The sequence below is a fragment of the Alosa sapidissima genome, chromosome 2 (assembly GCF_018492685.1).
Source record: "Alosa sapidissima isolate fAloSap1 chromosome 2, fAloSap1.pri, whole genome shotgun sequence".
Lineage (NCBI taxonomy): Eukaryota > Metazoa > Chordata > Actinopteri > Clupeiformes > Clupeidae > Alosa > Alosa sapidissima.
The window spans coordinates 562387-578729 of record NC_055958.1 but is presented as its reverse complement, the minus strand read 5'-3'; the positions used below and the strand labels follow the sequence as shown (position 1 = coordinate 578729).

The 16343-nt window shown below is 40.5% G+C and overlaps 1 protein-coding gene across 1 annotated transcript in view; it reads left to right on the top strand.

Moving 5' to 3' along the window:
- LOC121694807 (zinc-binding protein A33-like) overlaps positions 1 to 16343 on the top strand; it is a 221330-nt gene that overhangs the window by 189216 nt on the left and 15771 nt on the right. The gene's annotated exons all lie outside the window — the stretch shown is intronic.

Below are 16343 nucleotides of genomic sequence, written 5' to 3'. Positions count from 1 at the left end.
AATTTAGGCTATACGTATATGCCAACATATGCTCATATTTCCTTTAACTATCAGACAGTTTAAACAGGCCTAGACTGTGTTCGCCTAGCTTTCCCATGCAAACATTACATATACGCTAACGTTACAAGTCTAGGCTACAATTAACGTTAAGACCATACACCTTGTAGCACATTGGTTTACTCTATTGCATTACTTACGTTTTAATAATTTGTCGTTGAATGTTGATGGAGGCTCATCTTTGGGAAATCAGCTCTCTGGATAAAATTGTCAGCCGGAGCAAGAGTTCTCAGAATTGACGACACGGGGGTAAATCCAATCAGCAGAAAGAACCGCATCACAACAGTAGGCTAAATCGCAACAAACTTTTTTCCCCCCATGTTAAATTAATTTCGGTAATCATGAATTGGTTTCTTTTATTTGATGTAGGCTAGGAGAGGAGGATGCATGTTTCACATTAGTGTCAATGTGTCAAAGCAGGCTTTGGATCAGAGGAATTGCTCAAGCTTAACATATGGCATAGGCTACAAGCGAATTCACGGCATACAAACAGCTTCGTGATGAAATATAACTAATATCATTTTTTATTGTCACCAGGCCTATAAGTAGGCTATTTATTGTGTAACCTACAAGTGAACGATGACACCATAGGCTACACTGTGGCGGAGCAAGACCCCATCAGTCGGATAGCTAAACAATGTAACCATGTTCAGAACGTAGGCTAGCCATATGGGCTGCAGACTTGTCTTTGGGCTTATAATCACCTGACACATCATGCCGCATATATGTCCTGAATAATGAGAGGCTAAGTGCGGATTTGATGCACTTAACTTACTCAAGACTTTCAGAAAACAATTTCGAGATGACGTTGGCCGTTGTGCTTTTACAGTGTGTTAAGTGAATCTCGTGATATTATGTTGCAGCGGCGCTGAAAATCCAGCGGCGGCGCTGCGCCGCTGTTAAACACATTGTAGGGGAAACACTGCACACACTTACACTCATTATCATGGATGGATGGATGAATGCATAGATAGATAGATAGATAGGCCTACTTTATCCTGTGGGAGAGACTGGAATGAATAATGAACAGTTAGACATGATGTCCCAAATCTACAGGTTGTATAAGGAACAGTAGAGACATGATGTCCCAAATCTACAGGTTGTATAAGGAACAGTAGAGACATGATGTCCCAAATCTACAGGTTGTATAAGGAACATTCCACATGATGTCCCAAATCTACAGGTTGTATCAAATATAATAAGGAGAATAGTAATAATAAACAACAATATAAATTCAATCAATAGCCTAATAAAAATAAGCAATGTCAATGATGGGAAAAGCAATAATAAAACAATAATGTCCATTCAATCAATAATATGACATGGTAAGACTACATTAAGGAGAATATCAATAATAAACAATAATGTCAAATGAATCAACAGCCTAATGAAAATAAAACAATATTATACAAACCATAACACATAAGCGCTTAAACAACTAAGTACATGTTGAACAGGAATGTCTTTAGACCCCTCTTAAACGACCCAAAACTACCACAGGAACGGAGAGCACTGGGCAACTCATTCCACCAACATGGAACCACTGAGGAATAGAGTCTTGCATTAGACCTAGTTTTTATGACTGGTCGACATAACAGACGCTCATCAGAAGACCGCAGTGGGCGGTTGGGGATGTAAGGCTTGATTATTGAATTAAAATAACTAGGAGCAGATCCAGTCAGTGTCTATAGGCCAAAGTGAGAGATTTAAATTGAATTCTGGCTACTATAGGAAGCCAATGGAGAGTAACTAGGAGAGGAGTTACATGTGTCCTCTTTGGCTGATTGAAGACCAGGCGTGCTCCAGCATTCTGAATCAGCTGTAATGATCTTATTACACAAGCGGGTAAGCCAGCTAATAGTGAATTACAATAGTCCAGCTTAGAGATGACCATGGTCTGAACAAGAAGTTGTGTGGAATCTTGTGTCAGATAAGGTCTGATCTTCCTAATGTTGTAAAGCATAAACCGACATGATTTTGCAATAGAAGCTACATGCTCAGAGAAGTTAAGTCTGTCATCAATTACAACGCCCAAGTTTCGTGCCGATCTAGTTGGGGTCAGTGAAGTTGAGTCAAACTGAATGTTAATCTGTTGGGGAATAGCTGTTTTTGCTGGAAACACCAAAAACTCTGTTTTTGAGAGATTAAGATGAAGGTACCGATCTTTCATCCAGGCTGAAATATCCTTAAGGCATGCAGAAATCCGGTGGGAAATGCTAGAGTCATCAGGTGGGAAAGACCGGTAAAGTTGAGTGTCGTGACGTAACAGTGATGGTCAAATCCATGGGAGCGAATGGTCTCACCTAAGGAAGTGGTGTAAATAGAGAAAAGCAATGGTCCTAATACTGATTCCTGAGGCACACCTGTGGTGAGGGTCATGAGACTTCGATACCTGTCCTTGTCAAGACACGTTGAAAGAACGCCCTTTAAGGTAAGATTCAAACCAGTCAAGAGCTTTATTCCTGAAATTCCCAGTTCAGATAGTATAGAAAGGAGAATGTCATGGTTAACAGTATCAAAGGCTGCAGATAAATCTAGTAGAATTAATACTGATGACTGAGCAGAGGACTTAGCTACTCTCAATGCTTCAGTCACAGACAGAAGAGCAGTTTCAGTAGAATGACCACTCTTGAAACCAGACTGCATAGGGTCTAGTAGATTATTCTGATGAAGAAAGTCACAAACTTGCTTGAAGACCACTTTCTCCAAAACCTTTGACAAGAAAGGAAGAAGGGAGACAGGCCTGTAGTTCTTCACCTCAGTTGGATTAAGTGTACTTTTCTTTAGCAGAGGTGTAACCCTAGCCTGTTTAAAAGAATAAGGAACTATTCCAGAACTGAGTGAAGCATTAAATACATGTGTGACTGCTGGTAGAACACATGAAGTCCTAAAATTACAGGTTGTATAATGGACATTCCACATGATGTCCTAAAGCTACAGATTGTATAAGGGACATTCCACATGATGTCCTAAAGCTACAGGTTGTATGAGGGACATTCCATGTCAAATCAGACAAAATCCAGGAACATGGTCGCTGCATTGTCTCAACGATTGTCTACCTCAGGGGTCTCCAACCTTTTTGGGAATGAGGGCTACCTGAAGACCCGAAACCATATGGAGGGTTACTCATTTAAAACAAACATACCCACACCCCTTTTTTGCGAGGGTAGTCCTCCTAAATAATAGGCCTATGTGATTTTTACTTTTAAATTATCAATATTGTGCAGGCCTATACGTTTTTATATATTAAGCAACTGTATTTTCAAATTTAATATCAATAACCTATCCCCAACATACTTACAGCACACTGTCCCCCCCCCCCAACACACAGCACATTGTCTCATGAGAAAGCTTCTCCAACACACATATTGCACACTGCCCTCTCCCCACATACACAGCACACTATCCCATCTCCCCTGTCATCCCCCCAACACACACACCAAGACCCCTGGCAGTTGGGTTAGCCCCTTGAGCCGTGGATCTGCCCAAGGTTTCTTCCTTGGTAAGGGAGTTTTTCCTTGCCCCTGTTGCTCTTGGGTGCTCCTTGTTGGTGCCCCCCCCCCCGATTCCTCCCCCACCTTTCTTATGCAGCCCTTGCCACTTAATCTACTAAACCCCTCTTCTACTGCACTTTTTACCCCCCCCCCACTTTGCACAAATAGGCTGACACCAGACATAATTTCACTGCATTTCTTACTTCCAGTAACTATATGCATGTGACAATAAACTTCCTTGTATCCTTGTAACACCACCCTAACATATGAAAACTCCTTTTAAAGTTATTGCACACCTGAAATGATCCATGATCTGACAAAAAAGGGTAATGCACAGTCGTGCTCAGTCATGCATGCTATAACATTTTCAGCGCTATTATACGGCAGTTGCCTACGGAGGAGAAAAGGCCTGTGAGCTAAAGCAATTGTTTTTCAGTCCTTGAACAATCATGCAAGAACCGTATTTGACGAACATGGAATGGCCACAGAACTTTTGCAAAGATATGCTTCCATTGGCTACACCAGACAAGCAAGTTTTTTTTCCCCCTTTACTGTCTATGCGTGTGAGCAGCGTGTATGCGCTCCGCTTCTGTTGTTGTTGAAAGATTGAATGGGAAATGGATTTGGAGCCAAAGGCTAAAATTTAACGCAGCTACAATTTGTAAGGTATCACCAATATCAATTTAATGTTACAGATGTATGGCTATATACATTCTTAAAATGGTTCTGGTCTAGACTTAAATATCTATTGAAAACTTCACAATGGAGCGTGTTTTTAGAGCGTGATCTGCAGGCGACCTGTTGGCTATTTATAGAAAGTGCGCTGGGGGCGCCTCATAGCCGTCCCGCGGGCTACCTGGTGCCCGCGGGCACCGTGTTGGAGACCACTGGTCTACCTAATATTTAGGTCCCAAAACTAAGACCTGTAAAATACTTTTGTTAAATTTCAATGTTTGCATACATTTATTTTTTTACTCTTGATTTTGTATCATTTTTACACTCTCAGTAATGCCTTATCTTGGAGGCCATGTTTGGACATTACTATCTTGAAATGTATTATGCCCAGCCTACTCAACCTTTGTAGGGTGGAGGACAGACATGTTTTCAGTATGACTGGACCATTAACAGTTTGTACTGCATGCCCATTAGTTTTATAAGGCCCTATATATGAAACAAAGTGCAAAACTGGTGACATTAAGAGTAGTATAAACTTGTTTTGTGTAGCTCTGCTACAACAACACATTGGTACCAACAGACAACAGCTTTAAGAGAAAGAGAGGAGGATAAATGGATGGATGGATTGATGGATGAACAGACAGATACGTTGTGGATAAAGAGTGAGATTCATGCTAGAGTTTTGTTGACTCTGACAATTCCCCAAGACCTTCCTTCTGTGGGTAAACTCCCTCAACTAACTTCTTTCCAAAGAAAGTAATGAGTACTAATTACCAAATAATTGTAGGTGCCATCGGATAAAATGATGAACATTTACACATTACTCAGTGTTCAGCTGCTGAGCACACACACAACTCAATGTGTGTATGTGTATGAATACATCTAAAAGGTGAACATATGGCTTTAAAAGTCCTCACCAATATAATCCAAAGAATTAAGTTTCTAGATAGAAAAGCTGTTTTCTGGCTAGTTCAGTCCTTTGTGTGCTAGCTGGAATGCTTGTTCAAAGTCATTTGACTATGCCACCATCTCATGGTACACAGGCTTAACGCAACACCTTAAAAAACAAATTGCTGTGCTCAAAATAGATTCATGATTCAAGATTCACAATAGGACATTCTGCCCACTTTAAAGAGCATAACAGGTTGACAGTTGAAAAGAGAATCAATTGTATAAAGATGCTGCTCATGTGGAAATGAGTAAGAATATGGTTCCAACGTATTTTACCATTTTTCACCGATTCGTAGCTACCATACAGGAGGTACCTCAACTCATTTTATTCCCTTCCGTTTCAAAAGCCTAATGAATGTCTTGAATGTCTGTGTATAAAGTCAAATAATTGCGACATATGCTAAGAACAAGCTAAAGCTGGCTGCTTGGGAGTCCGCATCAATGGGGCCTAGGCATTTTTCTGCAAAGCCTTTATATGTCTATAGTAGTATAATAGTATTTCTGATATGTTGCTGATTGGATCATAAACGGCAACAAAGGGGAATGACTGACTCTTCTCTAATAACTGTATTACATGTTATTTTCTATATTTCTGATATGTTGCTGATTGGATCATAAACGGCCACAGCAATGAAGAAAAGTGAAAGTGATTGATAATGACTGACACTCTATTATTGTGTTACATGCTCCAAATGTAAAGCACTTTGAGCTGCATTCTGTGTATGAAAGGTGCTATACAAATAAAGCTTATTATTACAGTGCATGAAAATGCACTGTACTGTTCTTCCTAGGCAACTTCTTCTTATTATTATTATTATTATTCCGCTTACCACTTTTTCCGTACGCAATTTCTCTTGAACAGTTTAACTTAGAAACTTCATTCAAACTTTGTAACGTAGGTCTTCAAACAGATCGGGTTGGTATGACTTTTCAACTTTGAAACTTTTATACTTTTTAAACTATTAAAGAAAAACTTTAAACATTTAAACTTTAAACTTAAAACATTAGCTAAGTAGCATGGTTAGCAGAATTATAAATCTTAGCATAACTGCTAGCAAACATTAGAGCCATTCCAACTTTCAGTTATCGTCAAATATCTACCTATACACAGCCATTAAACTATTTGAATATCAACATTCATTAAACTGCTAGAAAACGTTAGCTAAGTAGCATGGTTAGCAGGTTAGCATTGCTAGCACTGCTATAAAACATTAGCTAAGTAGCATGGTTAGCATAGTTAAAAATCTTAGCATAACTGCTAGCAAACATTAGAGCTATTCCAACTTTCAGTTATCGTCAAATATCTACCTATACACAGCCATTAAACTATTTGAATATCAACATTCATTCAACTTCCAGTCTGTCAACAACTTTTAAACTATTTACCTTCAACTTTTAAACGGTCTACTTTTAAACTATCTATTAAACTAGCTGTCTATCAACAACTTTTAAACTATCTACTGTCTATCAACAACTTTTAAACTATCTACATTCAGCTTTTAAACAGTCTACTTTTAAACTATCAACTTTTATTAAGCTATGCAACCACCATGTCTATCCTAGCATCACCGTAGTAACCATCTCTGTATTATCTGTTTTAACTATACATGATATTTTACATCACAACTTTAACATTTTCATGCACTGGTAATTCCTTGGAATTGCATTTCTAGTTATTATTATTATTATTATTATTATTATTATTATAATGGGCAAAAACTCTTCTACACAACAGCAGTGCAGTGGAATAATTTGCCCACTTGTCTGAAATTGAGTGCCTTAGCTAGTATGCTCAGAATGTTTTTAAAGAAATGCTAACTTAAAGATGCTCTAAGCGATGATGGGTAATGTCACTTCTGTTAGCTCCCTCCGTCCCGTGCAGCTCTCCTAAACGCGCATTTCGTCTGTGATTTGCTGGAACAGTTTATGTTTTTATGGGCAAGGTTTGCCCAGGTTGTTTTTGTTGCCGTTTTTGGAGCCAGGGCTGCCCCCCCCCTCTCCCCTACATACACAGCACATTATTTCATCAGGAAGCTTCTCCAACACACATCCCCAACATACTTACAGCACACTGCCCCCCCCCAATACACAGCACATTATCTCATGAGGAAGCTTCTCCAACACACATATTGCACACTGCCCTCTCCCCACATACATAGCACACTATCCCATCTCCCATGGTCATCCCCCCAACACACACACCAAGACCCCTGGCAGTTGGGTTAGCCCCTTGAGCCGTGGATCTGCCCAAGGTTTCTTCCTTGGTAAGGGAGTTTTTCCTTGCCCCTGTTATTGTTTGCGCAGCCTACAGTAAGTAGGTCTTAGTGAGTTAGGAGTCCTCTAGACTTCTTTTCAGCTGTCTCAGAGGTGGAAAGTTGCGTTCGTTGGGGGCACGGCCTGATTAACAATTCATAGACCCTTGGAACAAATGTCTGATGGCCCCCCCCTGCCCCCCAGCCAACGTGAATCGGGCGGTCAGTTAATAGGCCTATCGTGAAGATTTGTATTGCCATTTAAGGCACGAGCACATCTGTGAGGCCAAGCCTCACCAAGTAGCCCGTTTGTTTACAACTAACATTACATTTAATTAAACTGCTTATAGGCTATGCCGAAATAGTTTCAACATTTTGAATATCAGTGTCGGTTGAATTAGGAAAGGCCTTATGGCTGAAAGCTGCTTGGGATCCCCCCTGTCAAGCAATAACCATACAAAAAGTTAAAAACAGATGACATGATGCGCATCACTGACATAATGCGCAAATAATATAGCCTAGATATTCCAACATTACATTACATTACATTTGTAATTTATACAAATACAAATGTATAAAAATACATTTGCAATATATTCGAATACATGTGTTTATTTTAGAGGGGATATTCGAATGTCATTTTTGAGCAATTTTGACAGCCCTAGTCCACTGTAGGCTACGCCAATCGTCTATTAACACCTTCCACCTAACCCCGGTGAGTAGGGGTCGCTATAATGCGTGTGAAATAGCACCATTGAGTAGCCTATGCGAAATAGCCTTAACCCTCTAGGCGCCACGGTCGAGTTTACTCGACAAGATGCGGTACTGAATAATACGGCCGATTTAGTCAAATAGGTTATCATATTTCGTTCGACCTCCACTCCACTAGATGGCAGACAAGTCATACGTCATCCCCGAGTCGAAAAAACGACATGCTTTAAACAAAACTTTCTAGCTACAGGGCATTGAATCAGTGCGTGAAATACCGGAGCTAGTGTGCGTGTGAGCCACTTTGTCAGAGCGATATTGTCAACGTCAGCGAGTATTTGCATTAGATTATCGTCTAATGGCATCAAAAAAGTTTACCTGAAATGAAGTGTTGGGTCTTCTATTCGCGGACCCTGATTCTGAAGGGGAATATCTGCCTTCAGAAAATGACGGTGATTCGTTTAGTGAGGCTTTAGATGCGTCCCTGCCTTGCAATGATGCAGCTGGACAAAGTGAGAGTTTACTCCATAGTTTAGCTTACACCAAGCACAAACGTTGAATCGTTTGCCCAATGTCACTGGTGGGAATAATGTTTCACGGGTTCGGAATGTTCATCAGGAAGTTAGCAGGGTGTTAGTGGTGTGGCGAACGAGGCTGGAGGTAGCCTAATATCCATAGCGCTAGCTTCTGTCTTCTGAACGTGTGCCTCTCCGCAATCGCGGCGACAGTAACGTGGTGGAGCCTTTGTCTAATGCCACTGGGTATGTTAGACGAGGTCGAAGTGCTCATAGGACAGTTAGGGGGGAACGTAGAGGCAGTGTGGGGAGTCGCAATGAGAATGACAGTAGGCCTAGTCCGAGCTGCGCAAATTCTCTCCACTCGACGCGAGCGCGAGGCAGATCTGGCCATGCTGCTCGCAACAGGAGCAGAGGTGGTGACACGGGGCAGGAGAGCCATTAGGCCATGCATAGTCTATCACAAGATGATGGGAATGCCGGCCCTGTATGGATAGGATATGGATATGGATAGTCATTATCTCTACAGCAAAAGGCCTGCTACATAAAAAAAAAATTGTCAGCCATTTATTAGTAATGATTTACACTGTTGATTATCTATTTCCCTGACCATTTAGGACATGTGTTCTTTTTTGTGTGTTCATGTCCTTGTGATGTGTGTGTCTTTGTCAGCTAAGAAAAAACAACAACAAAAAACATCAACAAAAACAACAAAAAGAAAACAAATACTAACATTGTCTCTTGTCTTGTCATCTCACTCCTGATCTGTGCCTTGCCATGGCAAGTGAGCTTTTGAACTAAACAGGTCTTGTCTACTTGTGTTTGTGTGTCATCTGAATAATACAGTGGGCATCGCTTTCAAATGACCACTTCATTCGCGCATTACGCTGCGTGAAGCTTTAGTACCACTTTCAGCCACTGTGCGTCGCTCTGCCACTGTACATCGCTCTGCCTGCCGTCCCTTACATAATTGTTGCCGAGAGTAATCCCAGCCTACGAATTCAATAACAAAATAAATCATGCATAATTAAACATTACCTCGATTTAGGCTACTTGGGTATGGCTTAAGGCTTGACTACACGGTGGTAACGAAAATCGAAATCGAAATTTGCTGTCTACATTATTGTCAGTGTTGGGGTTAACGCAACTACGCAAATCAAAACAGTGGTGTGATAATTGAGCCAGTAGAGAAATAACTGTTCAGAATTAATGTGTAGCCTTGGGTAGGCTTCTGCAGAAAACAATGTTGTTGCCGATTTAATACTATCTGGCGACGTTTTTAACAGGCTACGCAATAGAGGCTTAGACAACTATGACCCACGTTTTGGTTTCGTAAATTAATTTGCCCTACTTCTTGACTGCAATGTAGTCATTTGACTGCTTGACATGTCATTTTTATTTTTCTGTACAATAAACAAATACATCTGCTTTATGCCGCAGAATTACATTAATATTTGGCTGACTGCAGACGCGCCACTTCCCTCCCCATATTCCAAGATTAAGATAGTATGAAGTGCTTTTTGTATAGGCTACTATCATAAAAAAAATAGTTAAAACGAATAGCTATTTGCAATTTGACAAAACACTGGTCCTCATTTTGCGAATGCGAGGACGATATGAGCCTGTTGCATTTAGTTAGATGTCCGAGTCACGCATAATGTTTGAAAACCACTGGCTCGTAATCACAATAATTTAACACACGACAGTTGGATAACCTACTTCATCATGTCCCCATGCCTACATTTTTGTGAGTAGCATAGAGATCGTTAAAAACAATAAAGTATGGCTCTCCGTTTGGGACATCGAAAACGTATATTTTTAATAGACTACCGTCGAAGATGCTGACTTGCAAAAGCCTCGGGATAACACGTTATCTCCACTATCATCAGTCATGCCCCTTGATCAAAGTGGGGAATGAAATAAAAGTTTGAGAACCACTGGCTTAACAAGTTACCTACAGTCCAGAACACAGAATCTGTTGCAATATTCTGATGATCGGCGATGATATCGGCAAATGTTTGTTTTCCAAAGTAAGAATTTCACTTCACCATGCACCTTCGACAATACCTGGCCTACCTGGTATCATTACAAACATTATTCTGTGTCCTAAAACTGGCATATTTTATGGCATTGTGTCATGTAAGTTCGTTGCAAAATCTAGAGAAATGTGTGAGGTGGTCAGCGGGGGACAATTGAGACACACATTGGATTGTGTTATTACTTGAACATTCCACACTATCCACAGCTGTGGTAGGCCTATCAGGGGCAGGAGGATTACTGTCAGCGCAGGCTTTATATAAAATTCTTCAACAGAAGGCCTCGAATGTTGTCTTGTTTGTGGAGCGCTTTGCTTCGCTTCTGTAATTTCGGCTTCATTGAAAATGAGGGCTTCCCTCAATGACCCTCCGAGAATAAATAAAGGTTGAATGAATGAATGAATGCAGGCTTGCCCAAAATAAAGGCATGTGGTTTGCGCAGCCTACAGTAAATAACAGACCTGCCAGAATGTGCGTTATGATGCTTTTTTACGAGGAAGATGTTTTTGGTACCCTACGCACACTGCATGTTCTTAAATAACAATGATCATCAGTAATATTCAACCATTAATTTGGGTAAATGGGCAAGCGTGACCACCTTGATTGGCTGATGATTGTAACGCGGGCATGATTCCAAACACCTCCCTTACGATGATGAGTGACAGGTGACGGGTCTCAGAATGCGTGCGCTACACAAGGACGGAAGATGATGAATAACTGGGGCCGTAGGCTATTCACAAAGGCTTTTATCTTACTACTAGGAGTAGGCTACTCCTAAATCGCACTTAAAGATTTTAGATTGGAGTTTTCTCTTAAAAGTTATTCACAAAGCCTTTCAGACAACTCCTAAACTAGGAGTGAGTCTTCGTGGCTATGGATGACGTCATTACTCATGCATGAGCTTGACTGAAGTGACCACCTTGATTGGCTGACGATTGTAACGCGGGAATTCCAAACACCTCTCTTCCGATGATTACTGACAAGGTGACAGGTCGGAGAATGTGTGCGCTACACAAGTAGTGAGAAGGACAGAAGATGATTAATAACTGAATAAAAAGGCCTAGCCTAAATGAATAAAGAGTAAGGCAACACAAATAGCTTAGTAGCCTAATGAAACATAGGCCTATGGATTAATGCAGTAGCCTACCTTTGCAACATTATTAAATTAATCTGTCACCATATCCCTAGGCTACGTTTGCAAAGAAGAGAACATTTTAATTTGATTCACAATGAAACGTTACATTTCATTTACATGTTAACAATGAGTAGTTTTGGTTGTTGTTGGTGGCATTATTGCATCCCTTTTATGAATGCAAAATTGTTCCCTCGCGATTGGAAGCTCCTGTTGCGCATAGGCTACGCATTTCAAAACATTGCAATGTAAAATGCCACAAAAAAGCTGTTTATGAATAGGTCTTAGTGAGTTAGGAGTCCTCTCGACTTAAGGCCAGACACGGCAGGTGAAAACATCGTTTTTTCATGCACTGGTCAATTTTGAGATTTTGAGCTAGTATGTTACCTTAGCATGTATTCTATCACATTACTACAACAAAAAAGTCCGATTTACACATTTAGGTGTTTATTTCATTATATTGTGTCTACTCGCGCCGGTATATTTCTCCTAAATTCAGCAAAAGTTAGCATTCTAACCTTGCACCCACTCCCGCGACCGTGGTCCAAAACATATCATGTGTACTACCGTTGGAAAGCTCTGTTTTTCCTGTATCACGCTATGTGATCCATATATGGACACTTCCTTTGTATCAGCAACAGAAAACAGCAGGCTGTTTTCTCAAAATGAGTTTCCTCTCACACTCTGAGCTCAAAAACTCCACTTCAGAAGCACGTACATACACCAAACTTTCTAGACTTATGCCTAACTATATGTCGAAGATTTCTACAGAGGGGTTTGTTGATATATTATTTCTAGCCTGACTTACATGACATTTTATGCCTAAAAACATGGAAAAAATCGATTTTTTAGGGCTAGTGACATAATTTTCTGATTTACAGGATAACAAAAGTAGATATTCATAAATCCCTCTGTAAATGTTTCCCCATCTAATATCTGAACACAATGAAAACATAATTTTGAACCTGGCTGTATCCAATGCTCAGGTTTCGTGCCTTAAAATGTATGCAAATTAGCGCATATTTAATTAGATAATGCCTAATTTGCATTTGTAAACATTAAATTACAGCAAACTTTTAATACATTTTTTTCTCATATTAATGTAAGTAATCAACTGGGGAAGTTTCATAGTGATATCTGCTTGTTAAAAATTTTACCCTATTCACCTGTAGTGTCTCGCCTTAAGCTGTCCCAGACTTAGGTGCTACTTTTAGGTCTAAAATGCTTCGTGAATTACTTTTTGTGAAAAATTAGGAGTCCTAAAGTTAGGAGTGACACGCCCATTATTTTTAGGAGTTGCTCCTAAATTCGCCAGTTAGGAGCTACTTTTAGCCTTAAAATTCTTGGTGAATACGGCCCCTGAATAAAAAGGCCTAGCCTAAATGAATCAAGGCAAAACAAATAGCCTAGTAGCCTAATGAAACATACGGATTGATGTAGTATCTTTGTAACATTATTAAATTATTCTGTTACTATGCCTACGTTTGCAAAAGAGAACATTTTAATTTGATTCACAATAATGTTACATTTAATTTACATGTTGACAATGATTAGCCTAGTTTTGGTTGTTGTTTTGGCGTTATTGCATGTTAGTTATGCCTACAATGCAAAATTGCTTCCTCACGATTGGAAGCTCCTGTAGCTGCATAGGATTCAAAACCGCAGGTTTGTGATATAGGTCTGTGAGTAAGGAGTCCTCTTGACTTCTTTTAAGCTGTCAGAGGTGGGAAGGTGGGATTTTTTGGGGGCAGGGCCGGATTAACTGGGCACAATTGTCTGATGGCCCCCCTTCCCCCCAGCCAACGTGAATCGGGTGGTTAGTTAATAGGCCTATCGTGAAGATTTTTCCTGCCATCTAAGGCACGAGCGCATCTGTGAGGCCAAGCCTCACCAAGTAGCTCGTTTGTTTACAACTAACATTCCATTTAATTAAACTGCTTTATAGGCTATGCCGAAATAGTTTTCAACATTTTGAATATTAGTGTGGGGTGAATTGAAATGTTCTCAAAGTAGCCTTATGGCTGAAAGCTGCTTGGGATCCCCCCCCCCCCCGTCAAGCAATATACATTGGGTCCCCGTTAAGTTTGGACGGGTTCCTTCATGAATCACGCACCCCATTTTCTCAGCAGAAATGGCACAAACTGCAGTTGACACAAACAACCACAAGGTGTCACTTGGGTGCCACTACTATTTTTGTTGCGACTGACTTACTGCTTCCATGACGCAGCGGGGGCACGGGAACTTAAATTGATCACGGTAGTTTAAGCTTACACTTGACAAAACATTCTAATATGAAAATGTAGATGCAATTGTTGTAAAATGGTGCAGCTCCTTTAAGAAAGCACAGTGTGCAGGGATGGAGAGAGAGAAAGCGAGAGGGGATAGGCCTATGTGTGTTAGAACTTAGCGTGTGGAAAAAGTATGTGCTGTTGAGACTGGAGCGAGTCATATTCAAAATAATGCAAAAAAAAGGAATTATCCTCATTCATTGCAACCAAAGCATGCCTGCTTGCCGACGTTCAAACGAAAAATATATCAAAGCACCTTTTGCGTTTGAATGTAGCACGAAAAAATGTTTAAACAGCTGGACAAATGATTTAGCTAATTGATTATATAACCTGTACACCAGCAATTGTTGAACATTTACCTGTACAAGTACATTGACAGTAGCCCAGCCTAACAGCATGTTGTAGGCCTACTGTTGAAATTTCACTTAAATTGCAACCGCAACATGCCTGCTTGCCAACGTTCAAACGACAACGAAAAAGATAATAAAACAACAAGAGGGTTGAGTCTGAATGACACTGAGTTTTTAGACACTGAGTTTTTGTAGTTAAGAAATATTTTCGTATAAAAAAATGGTCATTCTTCAATCTCCTTCACTGACGCCTATGGAAAAGGCTTAACGTCCCAAAACAACGATCAATGATCATCAAATTTCTCTCTCACATTGCTCCTCATAACCATCTATAAAAAAGTGTTTTTTCTTTTCTTTTTGAGCACATCCGAATCCCAGGACATAACGCACTGGACCTTATAATAGGCTCTAGATATAATTCCAAAGGGGGCAGATAGGGGCCACTGCACTTAAAACTTAAAAAGATGAAGCTTTCCGAACTTTGAAATTGCGATCAGTGACTGGCATCGGGTGAACGAAGCTTTTCGAAGTTGAACAGGCTATTAAAAACTATTTGCGCACCTCCATGTCACAGGAGAGACTGGGCTCTCCCTTCTATGAAAAAGACGTTAGGCTACCTGCAAACTGGCCTATGATTTCATTGCTGAGTTTGCGGCAAAGCAAGAAAATGTTTTTTTTTCCTGAGTCAGGATATGGCGAGTCAGTGTCATTTATTTGTCCAATGTTAGCCTATAGATACAGACCAGTACATCTTATCAATAGTTTGAATGTCGTGTGTGTTTCTGCTCATTGACAAATACCGTTCAGCACAATGATTCATGCCCAATTAATTCCCCCTGTTAAAGTGTTCGCCTTTGTTACACTATTTGGTTTCGTGATGTAGCCTATGATAAACACCATATGGCCAAATATGTGACTCAGCTAATGTTATAGGCTATACAATTGAATTTCCCCTCTTAAAGGCAAGCTGGTGTAGCTTATTAGACTAGGCTACTATTAAAATACACCGACGGTAGCCTTGGCTATGTGTAAAGTAAGCTATCGCATTATTTCATGCACGTAAGTGAAAAGGGCCTTGCATCTGTCAAGTTCGCACAGGGCCTCGCATCCCCTTGCGACGGCCCTGCAGCTCCTCCTAAGACAGCGAGGAAAAAGTTAAAATATGCGATAAACCCGGGAAAAGTTGACAGGTTTGTTTCGGTCCCGGTGATTATTTGTGAAATTGTGCAAACGACAGCCTTTTCAAGGCATTTCAAGGAAGGAGTCGTAGCATGCAAGCTCCCAAATTGACCCAGTAGCCTAAGGCATCAATAAATTGTTGGGACTGGGGAGGGTCATGCGTTTTTTCTCAATCACTTTGGAGGGTCATAGAAAAAATTCTTGCTGGCGAGGGAGGGTCACGTCTTTTTTGACTAACGCTCCCAAAACTCCTCCGGTAGCCCCTTAATTAAATAAATAACGAACAGTCCCTAATTGATTAATAGCCTAGGCCCACACCAGCAATTGTTGAACATTGACCTGTACAGGACATTGACAGTAGCCCAGCCTAACAAGCAAATGTTGCAAAATACATCAAAAGACGCAATTAATCAGAAATAAATAATGTAATCTGCATCGCTTTATTTAACAAACTGCAAGCAACAAGAGCATTGAGTTCGCTGTAAGGCCAAACCCAAGAGCAAAGCCTATCTGTTGAGGCAGTCGATAGGCTATATAACGAGCTGTGTGCCTGGAAAGACGATAGATGACGGCTCTGGTCATCCCATACCCTCCCCCACTTCCTGTAGCCTACCATTATGAAGGCCTGTAGCCTAAAACGACTCGTTGCCGTTTTGTGACATTAAGCTTTTTCACGTTAAGCCCCCCTCCCCCATCTTTCACAAGC